This window comes from Peromyscus eremicus, unplaced genomic scaffold (assembly GCF_949786415.1).
Source record: "Peromyscus eremicus unplaced genomic scaffold, PerEre_H2_v1 PerEre#2#unplaced_621, whole genome shotgun sequence".
Taxonomy (NCBI): domain Eukaryota; kingdom Metazoa; phylum Chordata; class Mammalia; order Rodentia; family Cricetidae; genus Peromyscus; species Peromyscus eremicus.
Genome location: NW_026734857.1, coordinates 101,150 through 122,476, shown reverse-complemented (window position 1 = coordinate 122,476; position 21,327 = coordinate 101,150). Strand labels below are relative to the sequence as shown.

The 21,327-nt window shown below is 46.3% G+C and overlaps 1 pseudogene; it reads right to left on the bottom strand.

Moving 5' to 3' along the window:
- Positions 1 to 20,250: 20,250 nt before the first annotated feature.
- Positions 20,251 to 20,838, bottom strand: LOC131901905 (GTPase HRas-like; annotated as a pseudogene).
- Between the last annotated feature and the right edge of the window lie 489 nt (positions 20,839 to 21,327).

Sequence of the window (21,327 nt, the reverse complement as noted above, 5' to 3'; positions counted from 1 at the left end):
ACTCAGGAGGTTATTCCAATTTTTTTGTATCTGTTGACATTTACTTTGTGGCCGAGTATATGGTTGATTTTAGAGAAGGTTCCATGGTGTGCTGAGGAGAAGGTATATTTTGTTTGTTAGAATGGAATGTTCTGTATATATTGATTAAGTCCATTAGAGTCATAACATTAGTTAATTCCTTTATTTCTCTGTTAAGTTTTGATTTGGCAGATCTGTCCAGTGGTGAGGGTGGGGTGTTGAAGTCTCCCAATTTTAATGTGTGGGGTTTTATATGTGATTTAAGTTTTAGTAATGTTTGTTTTACATATGTGGGTGCCCTTGTGTTTGGGGCATACATGTTCAGAATTGAAAATTCTTCTTGGTGGATCTTTCCTGTGATGAGTATGTAAGGCCCTTCTTGATCTCTTTTGATTGATTTGAGTTTGAAGTCTATTTTGCTGGATATTAGGATGGCTACACCCGCTTGCTTCTTAAGACCATTTGATTGGAAAGACTTTTCCCAGCCTTTTATTCTTAGGTAGTGTCTATCTTTGAATTTGAGGTGTGTTTCTTGTATGCAGCAGAAAGATGGGTCCTGCTTTCATATCCATTCTGTTAGCCTGTGTCTTTTTATAGGTAAATTAAGTCCATTGATATTAAGGGATATTAATGACCAATGATTGTTTGTTCCTGTTAATTATTGGTGGTAATGTGTGTGTACTTCTCTCCTTTGGGGTTTACTGCTGTGGCATTATTTATTGCCTGTGTTTTCGTGGGTGTATCTGACTTCCTTAGGTTGGAATTTTCCTTCTAGTGTTTTCTGTAGGGCTGGGTTTGTGGATAAGTATTGTTTAAATCTGCCTTTGTCTTGGAATGTCTTTTTTACTCCATCTATGATGATTGAAAGTTTTGCTGGGTATATTAGTCTAGGCTGACATCCATGGTCTCTTAGTGTCTGCATTATATCTGTCCAGGTCCTTCTGGCTTTCAAAGTCTCTATTGAGAAATTGGGTGTTATTCTGAAGGATTTGCCTTTATAAGTCACTTGGCTTTTTTTCTTTGCTGCTCTTAATATTCTTTCTATATTCTGTACGTTTACTTGTTTAATTATTATGTAGCGAGGGGCCTTTTTTTGAGGGTCTAGTCTGTTTGGTGTTCTATAGGCTTCTTGTATCTTCATAGGCATTTCCTTCTTTAATTTGGGAAAGTGTTCTCCTCTGATCTTGAATATATATTCTGTGCCTTTTAGTTGGTATTCTTCTCTTTCCTCTATCCCTATTATTTGTAGGATTGGTCTTTTCATGGTGTCCCAGATTTTTTGGACATTTTGTGTTACAATTTTTTTGGCATTGGTATTTTCTTCGAATGATGAATCTGTTTCCTCTATTGTATCCTCTACACCAAGATCCTCTCTTCCATCTCTTGTATTCTGTTGGTTATGCTTGCATCTGTGTTTCCTGTTTATTTACTCAGATTTTCTATTTTCAGCATTCCCTCCGTTTGTGTCTTCTTCATTGTTTCTATTTCCCTTTTCTGGTCTTGAACTGATTCCCTCACCTGTTTCATTGCTTTCTCATGGTTTTCTTTAAGGGATTTATTGTTTTCTTCTGCTTTATTTGTCTTTTCCTCTAGTTTTTTATAAAGTTCTTCCCATTTTTTGTTTGACTTTTCATTTCCTTTGTTGATTTCCTCCACTTTTTTGTTTAGCTTTTCCTCAATTTCATTTTTGATTTTTTCTTTAAAGGCCTCTAGCATCTTCATGATGTTATTCTTAAGGTTGCTTTCTTCTGCTTCTTCCACTTTGTGATGTTCAGGTCTTGCTGTTGGAGGAGGGCTAGGTTCTGGTGATGCTGTATTGCTCTTTATGTTGTTGTATGTACTTCTGCCTTGATGTCTGCCCATCTCCTTGTGGATTCATTCTTGGTCTTATCAGGGCTCTTGGTCCAGTCAGAGCTGACAGATTTGTCGTTTCAGGAATCCTCTCTTGGTCCAATGAGAGGTCGTGGATTCTACTTCTCAGAAAGCCACTCTTGGTCTAATCATGGCTGGTAGATTCCCTGTCTCCTTAGTTTACTCTTGGTCGAATGACGGCCCTTTGTCCAATGAGAGCTCTCTGTTTTTCTGGGCTGGGTGGCAGCTCTCTGGGCCAGATGGGAGCTCTCTGGGCCGAAATGAGAGCTCTCTGGGCCGGATGGGACCTCTTTGAGCCAGATGGGAGCTGGAGGCTGGTCTCTAAGTCTCAGGAAGTGGCAGAGGTCTCAGGCAGATGGGTGTGGGGGCAGGGCTATAGAGTGTAGGGTCTGCTCGGGGGTCTTGGAGAAGGGGAACTTTCCTGCACTGGCTGGCAACTGGGGCTGAGTTGGGTGGGTCTTTTTCAGGATCGGCTGATGCCCAGAATGTGACCTAGGGGCAGGCCTCCCTGGGTATGACCCCAGACACTCACCTCCAGTCCGGATGAGAGCTCTGGCCCAAATGATGGTTTTAAATATGATAAGCAGTGCTGGTTCCAGGTGCTGGTTATTGTGCGGAAAAGTCATGAGTCATGACAAAACCCAGTCTCGGAGCTTTATTAGGAGGGCAGGAGAACCAGGCCTGGGGAAGATGCATGTGCAGAGAGAAGAGAGGGAAAGAGAGATAGTGGGGACAGAAGAGAACAGAATGGGGCGTGGGTCTGTGTCCGGCTCTTTAAGGATTCTCGAGGACATGCACAGGTGGGCTTATGGAGCTATGCCTCGCATGCACAGATTGTGTGACCATGCCATACACCTAGCACGCGATCAGCAGTCCGCACTTATATTCTAAGACTCCTTGCCTAGCTCCTGAGCTGCGCATGTGTGGTCATGCAGCTGGAGCGCAGCAGAATCCCTGCCCCGGCCAGGAGGGCTTCAATAGGAACTTGACTACCTTAAGGACAGAATGATAAGGACAGGAGACACAAAGGAAAACACCAAGACAGAAATCTGATCAAGGTGCAACTTTATTTTTCTCCAAGAGGGTTTATACAGCTCTTGCAGGGTGGGGGGAGCAGGGAGCTGTTATCTGCGTGACGCTAATGCAGCTACAGGATGTTTGTGCAGGATATTGACAGGGTGAAAAGGCCAAGGGCTCTAACTCAGTGCCCTGTCGCTAGGCAACCTGATTGCAAGATGTTCTAGTTCCCTGTCTTATAGAGGGTCTGTATTTTTCCATTAGCTCTTCTAAAGGTCTGTATTTTTCCATTAGCTAGAGGCTCTGTCCTTGGTCCCTGACTTAGTAATAAATTTAAAGGCCAACATAAACCAGGTTGGATTGGTCTAAAAGGAGGTCTCTCAAAGAGGCTTTGCATGGAGAATTACAGAGGCCCTGTCCCTCTAAAGGTTGTGGAAAAAGGTCCAAGAGGGAATATCTCCCTAGACTCAAGCACCATGGGTGTCCCCATAGTGTGGGAATCAATGGACCGTGCAGTTTTTTGAGGGAGCAGAAATGGGTAAGCGCAAGGCTGTTACTGCACAACTGCTATGCAACAGGGCATATAATCCAGGCTCTTGGGATTTTGTGGTACCATGGTCCTGAGCCTGTGCAGTCCCAGCTGTACTTCAGTCATGCCTTGAGCGAGCCTTTTTCCTACACACAGGTGCAGCCTCCCCCGAGTTAAGGGGTCTGTGTGGGGCATCTCTCACATTCGGAAATTTCAACCCCGGAGTCCTGCATATCAAGGCGGTGGTAGTGAACCTGGATCTGCCTGGCCCGCAGGTCTGTTATTTGGCTTCGGATGAACCGAGTGAGCTGGGAAAATGCCCATGGCCCAAAGGCAAGGACCAGGAGCAGGCCTACAACAGGTCCTGGGAGAGAGGGAAGAAGGGCCGTTAGCCAAGGGGAAGCAGAAAACCAATTCTAGAACCACCCAAGCTCTTGTTCTCCTTTTCTTTTTCTCTTTTCTAGTCTTCTCTAACCTTAGCTATACCGTTTCTGACTACCCCGGTGTGATCTGTAAAGAAGCAACATTCCTCTTTGAGTGCAGTACGAAGGCCACCCTGTTGTAGAAAGAGGAGATCCAGGCCTCTCCTGTTATACAAAACTACCTCAGCTAGGGAGGAAAGGGATGACTCGAGGGCAGAAATTCCCCATTCAAGTTGGGCAATATCCTCGTCTATGGACAGTTGAAGCTCAGAGTAATGTTGGTTGGACAGGACCAGAGAGGCAATCCCTGAGCCTGTTCCCACTGCTCCAACTCCCAAAAGGACTGCTAAGGTGATAGCAGTAACAGGCTCCTGTCAAGGCAGTCGTTTCAGCGTGGCTTCTCTTCCTAGAGATCTAGGAATTGATCTGAGGAATAATAGGTTAGTCTGGGGATGACCTGTACTAGAATACAGAATAAGGGGGCGGAATGATTATTGTGGTGAAGTGAAATACAGGGCATAAGTCCATCAGTACAAGCCTGTCAGGTGTCATTGGCGGGAAGTAAATACCCAGAGATGGTTGAGGTCATCCAGGGGTCTGGGTCATCCAGGTAATTTTGTCTGCATGGGGTACAGGAAGGTCAGTGGCTGCTATTAAAAACCTGAATAACCCATACCATGTCTATTCTCCTTGGGAACAGGCTGAATTGGTTGGGCTCTCCCCTGGGCTTCTTTGCCCAAGCCTGTGCCAGGGACATAATTCATCCGTAGCATTTGTTGTGTGATTATAGTTTGGGCTATATAAGATTACTTGCGTTTGTGAAAGTTTGTCCCTTCCCCAAAGATTAACAGGCTTGGAACCACAAAAGGAGTGATAGTCCCTTGGTTTCCTTCCTCGTCCTTCCAGGAAAGTATCTTTGAACTAATTAAAGATTATTAGACTGACCGATTCCTTTTAAATCGGTGAGGGACGGAACCAGTGGCCAAGTGGACGGCCAGTGAGACTGGGAAATGACTGTGACATCTGCCCCCGTATCCAAGATACTCTGGAACTTCTTTCCTTCTATAGTAAGGGTGAGAGTAGGGTGATCCTGAGTGACAGGCTAGACCCAGTAGGCATCCGAGGACCCCAATCAGGCTGACTCTTGGGGGGTGTCTGTTGTAGGGCCCTGGTCTCCTCCCATATTGAGTAAAGCCGTTGCCTGCTTGCTGACCTTGACCAGATGTCCTCCCTATTCTAATTCCCTGCCGGTATCCACCCTCCTGAATGCTTTAGGGAAGTTCCTTGTTTGTGTATCCTGCATATTGGGCATTAACAGCTTAGATGCAAGAATGTAGAACATTCAGTAACAAACTTCTGCCCTCCGGGGATCCGCCATTGTGCTGTAAGCCTGTATTTAAGGTTTCCTCCCTCTTTCAATAAACGGCATTTGGCATTTGGCATTCAGCTGAGGCAAATGACCCGCTGTCTCTTGTCCCTTATTTTTTAATCCACAGCCCCTCGCTCGGACATGGTGAATGGGTGACAGTAATGCGGGCGTTACTGTTACAAATGGAGGTCCCACCGAGATTCTACCAAGACGTTACCGAGATCCGAGAAAGAAGGGACAAGCTGATGGACACCCGAAAGGTAAGGCTGGCCAGCAATTTAAAGAAAAAAGAAAAGATAAGGGTGAATTGAAATGGGTGCAGCTAGCTCACAGTCAGTTGATTGGACTGTTGAAGCAGGAAGGCACCAAAGTTAAGAAAGGGCAAGACAGCTAAAGATTTTAAATAAAAAAGGAAATCTTCCCAAAAGAAAAAAGGGAAGGAAAGGAAATTTTCTGTTAGAAAAGAGAGAAAATTTTAATCAAGAAAAAAAAGATTTTCCCGGTAAAAAGGGGAAAAATTTTGAAACTAGGCCTAAAGATTGGGGCCCTGTAGAGGAAGGATGAACAAAAGAGAAAAGCCTCTTCCCAATGATAATGGAGGAAGAAAAGACTTTTTCCAATTGTAGAATTTTCAGGATAGCTGAAAATTTGAGCTCTTTCTGCAGTGCAGCATCTGAATTACTAAGAATCGGCAGGTAGGCCTCATTGCTGCTGGCTGAACAGCAAGAGATCCCAGAGGTTAGAAGTTCTGCTGTCTGTTTGCTTATTTTGGTTCAAATGCTTTTTATTTCTTTCCCTCAGAATGGGAATAATTCAATATTTAGGATCCCTTCATGGGAAATGTTTTTCTGTTTTTCCCTTATGGTGGGAATAACTCATTAGGTAGTCCCTTCATGGAAGTAAGAGAAAGTCTAAACGTGAGTGCGCTTGTGCGGGGCATGCGACCAGCATGGCAGTAAAGATATATATGAGATGGCCCGGAGCAGCAGGTGGGAGGCTTAGCCACAAGGCCGATGAGGGGAACAGACTCGCGGGCAGGCAAACTAGCACTAAAAGTTTAAACGGGCCCAACTTCTGGTGAAAAATGGTTTCGGTCAGACATGGAATGCTAAGTCAATGCTGTTGAATTTCCAGGGATATTAATTATTCATTGTATAAAGGATGTTCTGTTCTTTTGATTGTCTTAATAAATGTTTGGATTCTCATGGTAGATAAACTAAGGAACAGAATTCATAATTGTGAACTATATATTAGGTATGCTCTTGTCTGTTGATCATTACTGAAAATTTGGCTCTGCTCTTTAAGTTGCTTTCTAGAATTCTATAGAAGTATAACACCTGAAATGGATTGGGTTGTTAACTTATTAAATAATGTTGCTAAGATAAACCCATAAATAATAATCTCTTACTGATAAAGAGGTTACAAAATTATTTTTCCAGTAAATAAAATACAAGTAAATTGTTTGGTCCACATTGTTAATATTTGTCAATTTACATTAATGTTACTTGGAATCTATAAAAAAGGATCCTCTTTTTAAGATTTTATAAAAATACTCAGAAGTATTACCTAAAGTTACCTCTTAATCCTGTAGAGATTGTATTTAATGCTTTTATAATTGGTATATGTAAAAAGGACCATGAAAATAGAAGCTGATGATAAAATTGCTCGATTAATATTGCTTTCATATTTTAATTGCAAAATGGCACCTATATGTAGAACTGGAGGCTTTGAAAGTACAGGAAAAAGGTGTTTTGACAAACAGTTATCAATGATAAACAGCCTAAATTAAAAATAAAATGATATGGGATTGAGATTAAAAGATTACTGGATTCTGGTGCTGGGCATATCTATAATTTCATAAGAATCCTGAGATCCCAACTGGCCACTACAAGAAGTCAGGAAAATGGCGGCTATTACAAGATCTTAGAGCTGTAAATAATACCATGCTTCTCATGGGAGCAACACAGCCTGGTTTGCCTGCCCCATGGCAATTCCTAAACATTGGCATTTAATTGTGATTGACTCATATGGATGATATTTTATTGGCTGCTAAAGATAAAAAACTTGTTTTTGATGCCTTTTCTAAATTACAAGAGGTTCTTAGCCTGGGTAATTTACAGATTGCCCCAGAAAAGGTACAGGTATCTTTTCCCTATCATTATTTAGGTCATGAATATTTTGTTTTTCTCATTCACCTACTGGAGCGTTTTGGCAAACAGGTTCTATTCTATGGGTACATTCCCCAGCTTCTCCAGCAAAAAACATCACTCCTTATCCACAGGCTATTGCTCAGATTATATTTAAGGGAATCAAGATCAGTGTTCAAACTTTTGATAAGGAGCCAGATATTGTGGTGACCCCATACACCCAGTCTCAAATAGCATAGTTGCAAGCTAATGATAATGATTGGACCATATTGACATGCTCCATGCAGAGTCGGTTTGATACTCACTACCCCTCCAATGATATATGTCATTTTTTTTTAAATTGCATCCTGTTATATTTCCCAAGATAGTACAGATGACTCCTATTCCTCAGGCCCGTGTAGTATTTACTGATGGCACTTCACATGGTTTTACTGCGATGGTTTCTGGTAACATAATAAAGAGAATGAAAGTCCAGGGCACTTCTGTCCAAATGGCAGAGGTACAGGCGCTGTTGCTTGCTTTACAGATGTTTTCTGATGAGAATGTAAATATTTATACTGATAGTCAATATGTGGCACATGCCATTATGCCTTTGGAGACAACGGCCTACATACCATCCATTTCTCCCATTCATGAATATTTATTGCAAATGCAAGGACTCATATGGTCCCGCTCACAAAACCTTTATGTGGGCCATATTAGAGCTCACACTGAATTGCCTGGACCTCTAAATGAAGGTAATCAGAGGGCTGACGCCATTACTCGTATGGCTGTCACATTAGTTTGTTCTGCCTTTGATAAGGCTACTCAGTTGCATCAACGTTATCATCTTAATGCTGGAACTCTTCGTCATCATACAGGCATAACCCGGGAACAAGCCATTCAGATAATTAAATCATGTCCTATTTATATGGAATTTTTACCTGTTCCTCATTTGGAAATTAATCCCCGAGGACTTTTACCTAATCATGTATGGCAGATGGACGTCACACACATACCTTCCTTTGGAAAATTACAATATGTCCATATGTCTATTGATACATATTCTTCTCTAATTTTTGCTTCTGCCCATTCAGGGGAAACGGTTAAGGATGTAAAGAATCATTGCCTTCATGCTTTTGCTTACATGGGCGTGCCAAAATACATAAAAACTGATAATGGTCCCGCCTACAGCAATACGGGATTTTCAAAATTCTGCCAAGACGTTTCTATCATTAATAAGACTGGTATGGTATTCCTTATAATCCTCAAGGACAGGCTATAGTAGAATACTGCCATCTTACCTTAAAAACATATATTTCTAAAGTAAAAAGGGGGGAGCTAGGGGCTCATCTCTCCTCTCCACATTCTATTCTTTCCCTTGTTTTATATATTTTAAATTTTTTATTGGTGGATTCTGCTGGAGTATCCACTGCAGATAAGCACTGGAGGGCTCCTGTTGCAAATCATCCTCTGGTGCGATGGAAGGATCTTTCTACTGGCACTTGAAGGGGACCCGATCCGGTGTTGGTGTGGGCCCGGGGATCTGTTTGTGTCTTTCCGCAGGACAATGAAGTTCCTCTTTGGGTTCCTGAACGCTGCGTGCGCCCTGTGGCTGCTGCTGAAGCCCAACATGGCAGAGACCTATTGGGCCTTCGTAAAAAACTCTCCACTTCTGATGCCAATGGGGATTGAGAGCCCAATACGGCCAGCCTTGGCAAACATTATTGTAAGCCTAGGGACTGTAGCCATGTGGTTGGATTCTTCAGAAGGTAATGTATGGTAACTTTTTTCAAAAATGTTAAGAATGTGTCACACCTTGGAGATTAAGGATAACCCCGAAGGTCAATGACCTTCATTTGTTAACAGTAACATGCCAGCTAAGCCTTTTCACATTTTGCAATCCTCTTCAAGCTGGTGTAGTACCTACTTTTCAGGAATGGCTCTGTGCAACATCTATTGGCCTCCTGAAATTCATCTAGCCTCTTTTGAAGACACCTTAAAATTTGTGAGCCTGAATGTAGCCATTTATGAGACCATTAGTTCTGCTCCTTGTTTGCTGTTTTTGTTTTTGTTTTCTTTATGGTTCTTAGTTGTTCTTTTGCAGACCTGCCAGCCTAAGTAGTGCTGGGATGAAGAAAAATGGGCCTTGGTGGTTCGTGTTCCTGGAGCTGCGTCCATGCCAGTGGACCATGGCAGTTAGACACAGATGATGCTCACACGCTCCAGAAGAGACTCGGACATCGATGTTGCCATTGTTGCTGTTACAGCGGTGGTGGCCACTGCTGCTACTATTTCTGGGATGGCTATTTCATAATTGGGTTCTACAGCTAGCACAATGGAGATCCTGGCAGCAAAAGTAGCTACCACAGTTAGTTAATCTTTTATTGGGCATGATAAATTTAATTCAACAGTTATATACATTTAAATTGGCTTTGAAAGTTGCAAAAATTATTTAAACTCAAGTTCCATTTGCGTATGGGATACCACCTTACAAGGACTCCAATTTGCAGTAAGGCTCGTTTAAGAAGGGAATGGCTCAATCGCCTTTAGCCTCCTGGCTATGGGTGGGTTAGGACTACTGTTGGTCTTTTCTGGGTCGCACAGATTGCAAGCCCAGTGCCACTTTGAGATCTTTGGCAACAGTTTACTCTACAGCTCACGTGGTTGAGCCTGTATGATAATGAGTATTCAGAGACGGGTAATGCTTGGGGGGCGCTCACCAACCTAAGACAGAGCACTTGCGGGGCCTGGGCAGGTGTCTCCATGACGGGTAAGGTGACCTGCTGACATCCCACGCAACCTAAGTCAGAAGCTCATTTTTTAGTAAAAAGGGGGGACCTGTAGGGCCCTGGTCTCCTTCCATATTGAGTAAAGCCGTTGCCTGCTTGCTGACCTTGACCAGATGTTCTCCCTATTCTAATTCCCTGCCGGTATCCACCCTCCTGAATGCTTTAGGGAAGTTCCTTGTTTGTGTATCCTGCATATTGGGCGTTAACAGCTTAGATGCAAGAATGTAGAACATTCAGTAGCAAACTTCTGCCCTCCGGGGATCCGCCATTGTGCTGTAAGCCTGTATTTAAGGTTTCCTCCCTCTTTCAATAAACGGCATTTGGCATTTGGCATTCAGCTGAGGCAAATGACCCGCTGTCTCTTGTCCCTTATTTTTTAATCCACAGCCCCTCGCTCGGACATGGTGAATGGGTGACAGTAATGCGGGCGTTACTGTTACAGTCTGTAATTGAGGGATTATCACAGACAGACGAGGGTAGAGGACCCAGCTGTGCCTGTCGCGTATCTTAAGGAATCGTGACCGTGCCATTTACAGTAGTGGCCAGAATCTCAATTTCCCCCGTGAAATCACTATCTATTATGCCAGGGTAGACCTGGACCCCTCGGAGGGCTGCAGAAGCACGGCCAAGGACAAGCGCACAAACATCAGGAGGGTAAGGGTCCTGTCACCCTTGTAGGGATGACCTGAACCCCCTCAAGGGAGTTTAATACTCTTTCTGCGGCGGCGGCGGCACACAAGTCCAATCCGACACTGCCTGGAGTTGCTCTTCGGAGGGAGGAGAAGGGAACTGGGGTGGGGGAATTTTTTGAGGCTAGGAAATTAGGGGGTGAGTGGACCTCAAGGCCCCAGGGTGCGTTCTTGGAGGCAACAGGGCCAGGGGCTGGCCCCTCTGGAAGTTTCCTGGCTCCCATGGAGAAAGGGGCTGACCGAGATAATTGGTTTTTGACCTGCATTCTCTAGCCCAGTGACGGCCCTTGTTGCAGCGGGGGCATAGAGTGGAAGGCAGGCACCTAATAGAGGCGGCCTCATGGGCCGGCTGGGCTAAGGTCGCGAGGCTGTGACCTTTCTGGGGACATTCCCTAGTGAAATGTCCAGGTTATTTGCAGAAGTAACAGGTGCGGGCTCCAGGCTCTTGCGAAGCCCTCAGGGCAGCACCTATAGCTGATCCCATGGCATGGGGAGTGCCAACACCCGGACAGAGTCTGACATATTCAGACAGGTCCGCTCTGTTTTTATGAGGGCAGAGGACTTCCTGGCAGGTATTGTTTGCATTTTCAACGGCCAAGTGTTTTTTGTTTTTGTTTTTGTTTTTCGAGACAGGGTTTCTCTGTGTAGCTTTGCGCCTTTTCCTGGAACTCACTGGTAGTCCAGGCTGGCCTTGAACTCACAGAGATCCGCCTGGCTCTGCCTCTCGAGTGCTGGGATTAAAGGCGTGCGCCACCACCTCCCGGCAAGGCCAAGTGTTTAACGAAGGTACTTTCATTTTCGCCTGGCCCTGGCATCATTTAAGCGAGAGACAAAATCGCTAAAAGACTCATCAGGGCCTTGACGAATCTTTGGCAATGAGATGGTAGCTGACCCCTTTTGGGGAAGGCATTTCCAGGCCTGGACCCCAGCGTTTTGAATCTGGGCCAGGGGGCCGGGAGGGAATTTTGCCTGTGCTTCATTTGTATCATAGGGGGAGTTGCCGAGAAGTTTCTTTAGCATCCAAGTTTTTGAGGACGACTGTTGAATATTTTTTTGAGCAACCTCTCAACAATTTTCTGTAAATTCAGTTTTCCAGAGGACAAAGTCACCCCCAGAAAGAGCTGCGTGGGCAAGAAAGTACCAGTCATTAGGGGTCAACCAATGTTCACTCTCGTTTTCTACCAAGGCTAATGTAAAAGGAGCAGTAGGACCATACTGAGCACAGGTGGATCTAAGCTTTTCAACAAGGTGGACATTTAATTTTTGGTAAGTCTGTCCTGGCGGGAGGTCCTCTGATGATGGTTCCTCCTCCTCCTCCTCCTCCTCCTCCTCCTCCTCCTCCTCCTTCTCCTCCTCCTCCTCCTCCTCCTCCTCATTTTGGTCTTCCAAACCCTCTGAGGGGCCGCTCTGGGTGGCAGCCTCAGATGAGTCCCCATAGGTCTGGCTCCGGGTAATGGGAAATGCCAGGACAGGCTGAGACTTAATTTTTGATTTAATAGATTTTTGAGATGGTTTTAGCAAGCCAGGAGCCACCGCCTCAAGGGCAAGGTCTTTAAGGTCTTTGTTGAGAATTTTTAATTCCCTTAAAAGCTCAATATGTTCCCTGAGAGTCTGGAGGGCCCATCACAGTGAGCTGAGATCTGGGACGCAGGGGTGGGGGTGGGGGTGGGGGTGGGTGGGGTGGCGACAACACTCATCAAGGATGGGCCCACAAAAGTGGGAAGATGGAGAAACATAGGGAGGGGGCATTGTGGAAAGGGGAACCGCTGGAGATTTTTGAGGTGGTTTAAAAAGGCTCAGGGACCCCTGTTTTAAGGGGAGATTTTTGAAGGGGGCCAGTCTGGATTGTGGTAACGGGTCACCTCTTATTCTAGGGAAGCCTCCTCGGTGGGGTCTAGAGGGGAATTAGAGGTAAAATTGTTAAGAGAGGGATGAAGATGGAGAGGGGCAGACTCCTGAGGATTCAGGGTGGACTCCTGAGGATTCTTAGGTTCAGAAGTCATGAGCGTTCCCTCTTCCATAGAACGCAGGTTGTGATCTGAGGGACAGACCGAAGGTGGACGAGAAAGCACTCGGGTCTTAGGGCAGGTGGAGGGGGGGCAGAAAGCTTCTTTTAAGATTTTTTTCTCCTGTATTAATAACCTCTTTTATGTCAGGGGAATGTTTGGACCTTAAAAATGTCATTAATAAGGTTCCCTTAAGAAAATGTGGTGATGGGGACCTTCTCTGGTCAAAAAGCCCTGCAGTAATCATCTCAACAGTCCCCAAGTCGTCGCCATCTTTTTTCATCTATGGTTCCCTCTTGGGGGAACCAAGGACATGTGTCCGTGATATAATGAAAAAAGGCTTTAAGGTCCTTTTTCTTTACCCTAGTTCCTCGTGTCTTGAGGGCTTCTTTTAGGCCAGAAATGAATAAATCTTGTAACGAAGTTGCCTGTCCCATGGCTCGTCACTTTCTTACCTGTGTCGCCTCTGTTCTCTGCGATCGCTGTCCTGAACCGGACGATGTCAGGGGGATCCAACAACTTCACCAAGGTCTTTGCTCTGGGAGACGATGTTCCGGATCCTCAAGAGGGGGTTTCGAGCATGTTGGGTGCCAGTTGCCCCAGCTGGCAGGGCTTCAACGGGAACTCGACCACCCTAAGGACAGAATGATAAGGACAGGAGACACAAAGGAAGACACCAAGACAGGATTCTGATCAAGGTGAAACTTTATTTTTCTCCAAGAGGGTTCATATAGCTTGCAGGGTGGGGGGAGCAGGCAGCTGTTATCTGGGTGAAGCAAGCTAACGCTGCTGCAGGATGTTTGTGCATGATGTTGACAGGGTGAAAAGGCCAAAGGCTCTAACTCAATGCCCTGTCACTAGGCAACCTGACCGCAAGATGTTCTAGTTCCCTGTCTTATCGGGGGTCTGTATTTTTCCGTTAGCTAGAGGCTCTGTCCTTGTCCCTGACAAATCTCAACAGTTCCACCCATACTTCTTGATCTAGGAGCTAAGTCAATGGAATGGGGCTAGGGGGCTTGGTTGTGGTGGATCTCATGGGGACAGTAGCCTTCAGAATTGGGGGTGCATGTCTTGTACAGGGTCATGGACCACAAGACACGCCTTTTCATGGACCTCAATATCATCAAAAAAGGCCCTGTCATCTATAAGTAGGACAACTTACATCTTGCAAAGTATCTCTGCCCCAGAGGTTTCTAGGTACATTGGAAATGATAGGGTGAATGACTTCTCAATTGCCATCAAGATTCATCCAATGGACTGGATGGATGGTCATCTTGGAATGTAGTAGGCCTCCCACACCAATCATAGTCGGACCAGGTTTAAACTTCCAATGTTGGAAGTGAAGAAAGCCCAGTCTTGGTTAAAATGGGTAGCATTTCCACCCTTGTCAACCAAACCTTTGGAAAGATGGGCATTGTCTAATAGATTTTGGGATACCAGAGCCTTTTACTGGCAGGGCTGAGGAGTTCCTCACCTGGAGTTTAAAGGGGCTGGTGTTTCAGCAAGCTGTGACCTGCAATCCTTTGCCCAATGAAATCCTTTATTGCATCTGGGGCATCAGATCATAGTTTCTGCCCGGGGGCAGTCATGCCACAGATAGCCTGTTTTGCCACATCCCCAGCAAGTTCTGTCTACCTGAGGACCCTCGGGAGTGTCATTAGTACCTTGCTTATCAGTGAGGCAAGCATCCAGGGAGGCAGTAAGAGCGGTGATTGGACTGGTGCTGGGGTCAAGGTCTCTGGTGGCCTTCACCCATTTTTATGTATGTCCTTATACCTCATAGCTGTATTACAGATTTGGGTATTGAGTCCCTCCCAAGTCAGTTGTTAATAGCTTGTGTCTAGAGGGGCCCACATCCACTCTGCACTCTACTGCCTCATTCACACGGGCCAAGAAGTTGGTGAATAGCTCCCCGGGCAGTTGGATAAAATTGCGGAAGTACAGGCTCTGGGGACCTTGAGGTCCAGGTCCGAGACTTGTTGAAAATAGGCATTGAAGCCAATCTGTGCCTGGTGCCCTGGATGGACATATTTCCTATAACCTGTGAGCATATCATAGGTCACCTGGACATTATGTAAGATGTTCGTTCAGGCCTGGGATTCTGCCTGATCCTCATAGTCTGATTTTTCAGCTAAGAAAGACTTCAGGCTCCAACACAGCTTTAAGCAAATGGTACCAATAGAAATAAGTTTGTAACTGCATGGACCATTGAGCAAGGACCTGCTGAAAGTAGAGGGAATCTGGGCCTGACCCATTGGTGGCCTTCCAAATGAAGAAGAGATCAGCTCTGGGGATGGGAATCCAGTGCTGGGCATTGACATTTAGGCTCCCACTCTATAAGGCTTCGATGGGCCTACAGACTGACAGTGGAGCAGGCTGTGAGGGTTGTAAGACACCTGGCACCACGGGAGAGTAGCCACCTCCTGAGGCAGGCAGGTATTGTGGTAGATCACCCCAAGAATCCTGCGGCGGAGGGGTAGCTGCCAGTGGTGGTGGAGCAGAGGGGATAGCAGCACATGACTTGATAGCTGCCTTCTCTTTGACAGATTTGGCAGGACCCAGACTGAAAGCTACATTCTCCTTGACAGATTTGGTTGGACCCAAACTGACATATCTCAGGGCCCAAACTGACAGATTTCCTGGAGGCTTTATTGCCCACGCTACAAAGCAACTCATCAAGTCCGAGTGAGGGGCTGAGGACAGGACAGCGGGTCATTCGTATCAGTAGAATGCCGTTTATTGAAGGGAAGTAGGGGCCTAAAATACAGACTAACAGCATAATGGAAAAACCTAGGAGGGCAAAAGTTCACTAGCTCATGCCCTAGCTGTTTACTCAACTGTGCGGGATGCATGGAACAAGGAACGTGCAGTTAGCTGTTTTCGAGGAAGGAAGCCAGCAGGAAATCAGCATAGGGAGGACATCTGGTCAAGGTCAGTAAGCAAGTTAGCAGCTGCCCAAGGAGCAGGGGCCAGGGCCCAACACAAGCCCCCCTCAGCTCCTTTGCAGCCCTGGAAGCAGCACCCTTGGGGAGCCGGCCAGGGGTTGGCCCGGTGTCTGTTTTAATCAGGCATCCTGTGAGCAGCTTCTGAGAGTGATGGTGAGACTGTGGAAGCCTTGGGCTTGGGCATGAGCCAGTGTGCAGAGGCCTGGTGGAACGCTTCATTCTCTGCGGCTTTTCGCCGTTCTGGGTACTAAGCTTGCCAGGGGAACTGGGACCAGACTTGACTGTTCCCTTGCTTCAGGAATGGAACCAGAATCAATGCAGAGGTGCTCCCTGGCTATATGGAACTCGGCAGGTGGGTGCAGGTGCCTGCAAGCCATGGAGAAGGAAGGAAGGGAAGGGAAGGAACAGTATTGAGAGGTTATGGGCTGAATGGGTATGTCCTTGATTGCTAGGAGGGGCAGGAATTTTTAAAGAGACGGGAAGTGTGGAAAGCATGGCACAGCAGCCACACAGGAGGCTGAGGGTGGAGGCCTCCCAGGCATTTGGAGTTTGCCACATATGAGTGCCAGTTGGTGGGAGATTTATTAAGGCAACTCCACGTAGTTAAAAGGGAGGTTTATTTTGGAGTAACTTACAACAAGTAAAGGGATAGGTTACAGGATCCAGGAGAGGTAAAGTGCAGTCCTATGGAAAACTGCTTGGTCTCCCCTCCAGGATCACCAGGAACAAGAGACCGGCACATCCGGACTTTGGTTCTCAAGGGCTCCCGTCTTGGTCCTGCATTAGGGGCAGGTCATAGGTAGGCGTGACAGTTACCAGAAGCCTCACTGGGGGTAGTACTTCCAGGACAAAGCTGGAGCATGTAGCTACCCACTACAGTGTTTAGATTAATGTCCATGTCTGTAGGCTATTATAAAGCAGCTATGATCTATGTGTAGTGATATTCTGTATTAGCAAGAAAGTTAAGTTTTTGTGAAGTAATATTTTCGACAATATTATAAGAATATTCAAAATTTGTTAAACAGTTTCAAGTTGTAAAATTATTAACTACTCTTACCTGAAATGAGAGACTGGCTTGCTTTTCTTACTGTCCTTGGGATGGTTTTTTGGGGTGTAGTAGCGCTTTTCAGCCAACATGAGTTGCCAGTGTCGTGCTAAAGCAGGTCCCACTGAAGACTGGCTGGCGGCTGCAGGTGAGAGTAGAGTGTCCCGTGTGCATGTGGGGAGGATTGGTGGCAGCAGCATGGTGGCGGACCTTTCTGCCTCTTCCTGGAGCTTTAGGGCCCGGCTTTGCCTTTGAGGCCTCCTTGGCCCCTCAGCGCTCTTCCATCAGCCCAGAGGCTGACGTGTGGAATTGAGTGGCCTGAACTCAGGGCGGGGAGAGTTCTAGGCAGTGATTATGACGGTTGGCATTGGCGTCCATTTTAACTAGGCAGCTTCTGAGCGAGAAGGTGAGACGGTGGAAGCTGTGGGCTCAGGTGGGAGCCTGCGTGGTGGTGGGTGGCTCACTCACAGTGGCTCTCGCCAGTCTGTGGGCTAAGCTCCCTGCAGATCCTGGAACCAGACTCAGCCACTGTAAATCCTGGTTAGCAGATTTTAGAGAGAGAATCTTTTTTTTTTTGTAAGCCTTCATTGTTATTTTTTAAAGCTTGTAAATCCTGGTTAGCAGATTCCAGAGAGAGAATCATTTTATGTAAGTCTTCATTGCTGTCTTTCACAGTCTGTATCAGTCCCAATAGTGACTCATCTTTGTTTTTATTATTAAACCAGTATTTGAACACTGTACGAATTGTTACGATGAATGCTAAAGTGGTACAGGCCAGATATGCCTTAGAAAGGTCATAGATTTCCAGGAAAATGTCATTCATCATATAAGGAAAAAGGTTTTTTAAATTCTTGTGAGGTAATGTTGTCGGCCCTATTACAAATTTGTTAGCTCATTTTTGTTAGTCAGTTTTAAGGTGTAATATTATCAAGTACTTTTACTTGAAATAAGATGCTGGTTTCCTTATCTTTTCATGGTTTTGGGGGTGTAGTAGCACTTTTCAGCCAGGAGGAGGCGTTGTTATAGCTCCAAAGCAGGGCCTGTTGAATGTCTTGGCTGGCGGCAGAGTGAGCACAGGCAGTAGGCAGTTCTTCAGGTGACTCCCTGGAGCTTCAGAGCGTGGAGAGTTCCAGGCTGCTCTAAGGCCCTCTCTGCCTCTGCAGACAGGAAATCTGCCAGCAGGCCCGGCTCCAAGCCCTCTCTGTGCCTCTGTAGGGTGCCACCCAAGGGAACAGTGCCATGTCTCTTTTAACTAGGTGAAACTGTGGAAGCCTCGAGCTGGGGCGGGGAGCCGGCACTCAGGGAGGAGGGGAAAGGCCTCACTCACAGCAGTTTCGCTGGTCTGGGGGCTAAACTTGCCTCGGAACTGAGACCGGATTAGCTCTTTTTCGGGAATGAAACTGTGTAGGTTTCCTGGAGCTCTGTAGGTGGTACCCTGCAGTTTCAAGCGCCCGCCAGCTTTGGAGGAAGCTGAGGGTGGGAGCCACCCAGGCCTATGGAATTTGCCTCACATTGGGTGCCAGATATTGGTGAAATTATTAAGGCCACTCCACGTAGTTAAAATGGAGGTTTATTTTGTGGGGTTGCTTACAAGTGAAGGGATAGATTACAGGATCTGGGAAAGGTGTAGTGCAGTCCAACTGTGTTCTCTGGAGAACTCTGCTCAGTCTACCTCCAGCGTCCAGGGTCCGGGAACCAAGAGAGCGCGACACATCCGGATCTCGGTTCTTCCGGGTCCTCCCTTGGCCCCACCTTGTAGGCGTGACAGTTACCTAAGCTTCAGTGGGGGTTGGAACTTCCAGATCAAAGCTGGAATGGCTACCCACTACACCTTTGGGTGGGGAATGGAACCAGACTGGCTGTGGAGGGGCTCCTTGGTGCCCACACCGAGAGTGGTCAGCTATCCAGAACTCGGCAGGTGGGTGCACGTGCCCAATAACCAGGGAGGCGGGACGAAGGGAAGGAACAATACTGGTAAGTTATGGACTGAATGGGTAAGCACTTGGTCCCCAGGAGGGATGGCAGTTTTAAAAGAGACAGGGAAGAGTGGGAGGTGTGGAAACTGTGCCACAACAGCCGCAGAGGAATCTGATGGCAGAGGCCGCCCAGCCATTTGGAGGATGCCCCACGTGAGTGCCAGGTAGTGTGGGCATTTATCAAGGCAACTCCTAACTTACAGCCAGTAAGGGGGTTGTTCACAGAATGTGAGAGAGGTGAGGTGCAGTCCAGCTGGGTTCTCTAGTAAACTCTGACTTGGTCTGCCATCCAGCATCCAGGTTCATGAGAAATGAAGAGGGCCCGACAGATCTCTGGTCTTGAGGGCTCCCATCTCGGCCACACCCCAGGGGCAGGTCATAGGTATGCGTGACAGTTACCAGCTGAGGTGGTGCTTCAAGGTCAAAGCTGGAACCACTACCCACTACATACCTTGTATCCACATGAGTTTATTATGGAGAGCATGAGAGAGAAATAGGGAAAGAAGGAGAGAGAAAGAAAACGAAGAGAAAGGGAAAGTGGATTTGTGCACACCTCATGACGGGAAAGGGAGGAAGAAGGGAGGGGTGTTTCCCTAAAGGTGCCTTACATCAAGACACAGGGTGGGTCCCCAAGGAATGGGCCAGAATGCCAACACCTTCATTTAGTTTTTTCATTTGCAAGCCGTTCATAGTGGCACTAAACAGAGTCCTAACTCTGTGCACTTCGATTCTTGACATGCAAAAGTTTTTCCTCCTTTTTTAAAAAACCTAGTTCACTGTTTAAAATTTGTCAAGTGTCTTACGAGCTCTGATGATGCAGATGGTGTATGTGGGGTATCACCCCACCGGGAACTGAGGTCACCTCTGAGGAGGTGGTCTGGAGCTGAGGGAAGTTAAGTGTGCCGCTTATTCGTTTCCCAGCCTCCCTCTTACCCGGAGCTCATCAGACACAGCGGGGAGTCATGTCAAGCAGGAACTCCTTTATTATTAGGCAGTAAACATCTTATAAAGCCTAAAACCACAGAACCCTGGGGGGGATGGAAGGACCAAACCAATTGTTCTAAAGGTCACCCTATACTCATTCCTTTTTCCAGGAGCTGTTTATGCACTGACATAATCTCTTGATTTTTGTATTTAATCCCACTGCAAACAATTTGGGCTAACTTCTCTCAGTACCATTTGTATCTAATCTCAGCATAAACAACTTGGACTCACTTCTCTCGGTACCATTTGTGTCTAATCTCAGTGCAAACAACTTGCGCTAACTTTTCTCGGTACCATTTGTATCTAATCTCAGCATAAACAACTTAGGCTAACTTTTCTCGGTACCATTTGTATCTAATCTCAGCGTAAACAACTTGGGCTCACTTCTCTTGGTACCATTTTTATCTAATCTCAGTGCAAACAACTTGGGCTCACTTCCTCTCAGCACCATCTGTGTAGCTCACGTCGTGGAGCCAGGGCCATTCTCATCGGGACGGTTTAGCTTTTGTACTTTGTGTTGCTAAATCTCACGTACTAGTGCGTAAAAGGCATCCTCTACACCCTGTCGGGTCTTTGATGATGTTTCAGTGTAGGGGATGTCATAGCTGCTTGCAAGGTCCTGGGCCTGCCAAGACTCAACAGTATAAGTGGCCACATCATACTTGTTCCCCACCAGCACCATTGGCACATCATGTGAGTCCTTCACCTGCTTGATCTGCTCCCTGTACTGATGAATGTCTTCAAAGGACTTGGTGTTGTTGATGGCAAACACACGAGGAAACCCTTCCCTGTGCTCATGTACTGGTCCCACATGGCACTATACTCCTCTTGACCTGCTTTGTCTAAGATGTCCAGCGGACATGTCTTCCCATCCATCAATGACCACCTGTTTCCAATAGGAGTCTTCTATGGTGGGGTCATACTCGTCCACAAAATGTTTCTGGATCAGCTGGATGGTCAGGGCACTCTTTCCCATGCCTCCAGCACCCACCACCACAAGCTTGTGTTCTGTCATTGCTTCTATAGGGACTGTCACTCCAAGAGCTCCTGCCCCACAAGGGGTGCAAAGGGGAGCAGAAAGCCCTAATTGGTGCCTGACATGGGTGTCCTTGTAGCCCCGAGGCTGGAGTGTGATGGCTGAAGGGTGTAGAGTAACTGAATATGGAGGCTAATTCTCCCTTTTGTTTTATTGTTAAAGGGTGTGGAATGAGTGACATCGGTTTGTCAGAGGATATTTGGCTCTAGGCCTCTGGGGTTAACTCCCTGTGTTTGTAAAGGGGGTACCTTTAGGAAAAACTGGAGTGTACATTTGGGGCGCCTCCCAGGGGGGTATGGATCCATTCTATTGGCTTTCCTTTTCTCACTAGCACTGCAGAGATCATTGTAGCGCTTATGAACAGTCAGAGGGAACTGGGAAGGTCAGCAGAAATCTATTAAGGGCATCTTGAAAAAGGTATGGTAAAAGGTATTGTAAAAGGATTGCCTGATGTTCTCAGACAAGAGCAATAACATCCTGAGGTTTTTTAATTTTTTAAAA